Source organism: Sinocyclocheilus grahami, unplaced genomic scaffold (genome assembly GCF_001515645.1).
Source record: "Sinocyclocheilus grahami isolate Dianchi unplaced genomic scaffold, SAMN03320097.WGS_v1.1 scaffold9037.1, whole genome shotgun sequence".
NCBI classification, from domain to species: Eukaryota; Metazoa; Chordata; class Actinopteri; order Cypriniformes; family Cyprinidae; genus Sinocyclocheilus; species Sinocyclocheilus grahami.
Window position 1 is genome coordinate 5,923 of NW_015512359.1, and position 3,023 is coordinate 8,945.

The 3,023-nt window shown below is 39.0% G+C and overlaps 1 long non-coding RNA gene across 4 annotated transcripts; it reads right to left on the bottom strand.

Moving 5' to 3' along the window:
• LOC107578138 (uncharacterized) lies at positions 1-3,016 on the bottom strand. 4 transcript variants are annotated; one of them, XR_001608310.1, is made up of 5 exons: positions 1,956-3,016; positions 1,668-1,713; positions 1,231-1,277; positions 272-1,069; positions 1-19 (listed from the first exon to the last, which is right to left on the bottom strand). It is a non-coding gene; the product is annotated as an uncharacterized lncRNA (long non-coding RNA). The 4 variants fall into 4 exon arrangements; XR_001608311.1 differs by having other exon boundaries at positions 7-434; positions 710-1,069; XR_001608309.1 differs by having other exon boundaries at positions 7-995; positions 1,956-3,014.
• Positions 3,017-3,023: the final 7 nt, after the last annotated feature.

Here is a 3,023-nt window from a genome sequence, read left to right on the forward strand (position 1 = left end):
GACACTTTTCTCGTCCGTGCTGCATGGAATAAATGTCTTGTATCAGTGAACATGCGACTCCAGGAAAGGCTTTTCTGAACGTCTCCAGCACTATTCACACAATCTGAGCAATATCAGACTGCGACGTCAGTGATTCACAATAATTCTCTGCAGTCCTTCAGCTGAAGAAGTGTTGCTGGACAGTGTCACTAAACGGACACCAGGAAACTTTCTGACGATTGAATGCTTTCAAATCCTGCAGAATCTGCCAGTGAATAAGTCCAGAAGTCACCTGCAAGCTGTGCTGATGAGATGTGTGCAACTCTGTCTTGTCCAGTGGCCTGTTACTCCAGCATTTTCCTCACCATCAACAGTGACTGATCCTAGTCTTGCTCTCTAGTTTGAGCTGCTTCTTCTTTCTATTATTCAGTGATTGAACCGCTTCACACATCTGACTGAACAGCATTTGAGTGAATATACAGGAAAGTATCATTTATTAAAACCATATGTGGTGTATATTAAAAGCAGCCGTGCCTCTCTAATCAGAAAAAAGCACAAGTGTTATATACGTATGATAATACCACTGAATATGATGCTTTGTGTGTTTCTGACGCCAGTCATTTATATTAAGTGTACTTAGGGTCACCTTTCTTCCATCGTTCCTGGAGCCATTTGGTTCCACAAAAAGTGTCTTTGTCACTTTACGGAGATATTTTTGGGAGAAACTCACATTTGTCCAGGTGTTATCCAGGTGGGACGCATCTTCTCGATCCACGATCTGCTGCGATCTCAGCTTCTTCCAAACGTAAGAGGCATGTTTTGGCATCTCTCACACTTTACAGTAATACTCTGTGTAGACGTTCTGTGCAAACATCGCAGATCTTGTTCCTGGTCAAGATCTGCTTTCAGTATTTGCACACGTGCTCTACACAGTCCCATTACCACAAAATGGGAGTCTCCAAAACATGACAACATTGTAGTCGATCACGGGCGATTCTTTCTTTAATGCAGTACGTCTGTCAGTGAACAGCAGACGATCTGTTACAGCTTCAGACATCGAGGGTAGCGGCAGCTTGCAGTCACAGCCATCCTTGTGTTACAAGCAGTGCCACGTTTGCAGTGATATTAATGCATATACTGTCTTTCCTTAGACTTATTTTAATGAGATTTTCAGAGAAAAATGATGCAGCGAAGCAGAGGGCATGTAACTGTTCATCCAAGCAGAAGCAGTTTTAACTTGTGCTTTCTTACCTTCTTTAATGAATGACAGAAATCTCTTCTTGAATCTTTTTAGGGATCTAATGGAAAAAGGGTGGGTTGACATTTTATAACAGACATATTTGAATATTCATGATATGCTGTATACTGACGTTAATGCTTCTTGATACTTTATTTTTCTTTGCTTTTATTATCTTTGTTGATTTTGAATTGCAGGTTATAGCCATAAAATAAAAATAATAAGAGAACCAAGAAGGTTTTTTACTTCTGAATTCCATAAGTCAAAATCTTTTGCATAAGCATCTCATTATAGCAAAAGGTAGGATATGGCAAGGAGAACACAAAACAAAACAAACTGTTTTTAAACACTGATTAGAGTTAGCTTGTGGTCTCTCTGTCCTTCAGATCAATAGGGATGGTGCAATTGTACACATTGCTTTTGTGTGATATTTATATGAAAACACACTTACTTGGTTATCATGGTTCAACTTGTGTTTCCAAGGCTGAAAAGTGGAGCTGCATGGTAAAAAAAAAAAAATCATTAAATCTTAGCCTTGCCCAATTGGTCTTTGTGTTTACCTCATTTTATTAGGCCAACATTTCACTCATGTATGATATAAGGAAGTATACAAAATATTACTTTACACAAAATTGTAATTGCATATACAATTTCTTTAGCAACCCTTCAACATGATCAACATTAAACAAAATGCCTTGAGCTGTACCAGACTACAAATAATTGGAAATATAAACATTACCTGGCAGAGAGTGCAGGGATGCGCACAGTGAAGGAGAAAGATGGGCACAGTCCTGCAATAATAGAAACAACAGCAACAACAAAATCATATACAAGCACATATACTGTTTTACATAAATACGTCATGACATCTAACTACATTATTTGTAACATTGACATGTTGTGAAAAATCATGCTAACAGAAATGAGGGATGCACTGATACCGGTGGCGGGTCCCAGTATAGCTCATAAACCCCACCCTCTCTATGTAATGTAATGGGACGTGAGACAAACTAAACAATTAAATTACACTACAAATATTTTTTTCCAAAGATGGTTACTCTCATTTAATGTAGCTTTTATCATGCTGAGGTAAGTTCAAGTGTTCGTTTCATAAATAAATGTGGTTTTATTTAGTTATTTGATGCTATAAAAATGGGGGTGTTACATTATGATTGACAGCTTCTCTGAGCGAAGTATTCACTGAAGCGCTAACAGAGATTGGAACTTTTATTTCTACATTTTCCATAACTGTTTAGCAGTCAGGCGACTTGAAAAAGGTTCAGGACCGCGTGCTTGCGATTGACTCACGCTCACTAGTCACTACTGCGCAGACTCGGGTCTCGCATCAGCGCAAGACGTCAGTGCCGTATTGGGACACTGAAGAGAGTGAAGGAGCGTCGGCCATCTTTTTTACAGTCTATGTCCTGTACTCATACGCATTAAAATGCTCCAATGCACAGTTCAGTGCTTGTGACAAAGAAAAACCGACAACATAGCAAACAGAGAACAGAATATATCAGAGAAGGATCTCTATGAAGTAAACGTATCGAATATTAAACAAATGAAACATTCATGTCTATATAGCTGGTGCTGTGCGCGAGCTGATAAGCAAACGTGGAGTGGATTGAGCGCGCAGACATTGCTGGAAAGTTTGTACATCGGTCGGATATGTTGATAGCAAATAAAGTAAAACAAGGCACACGTTGAATTACTAACGTTAACTGACGGTAAACAGAGAGAGAAGCGCACTTCTGTTGCATGCTCTTGATTGCTGATCATTCACTCTGCACACATGAAAAAATTAAAA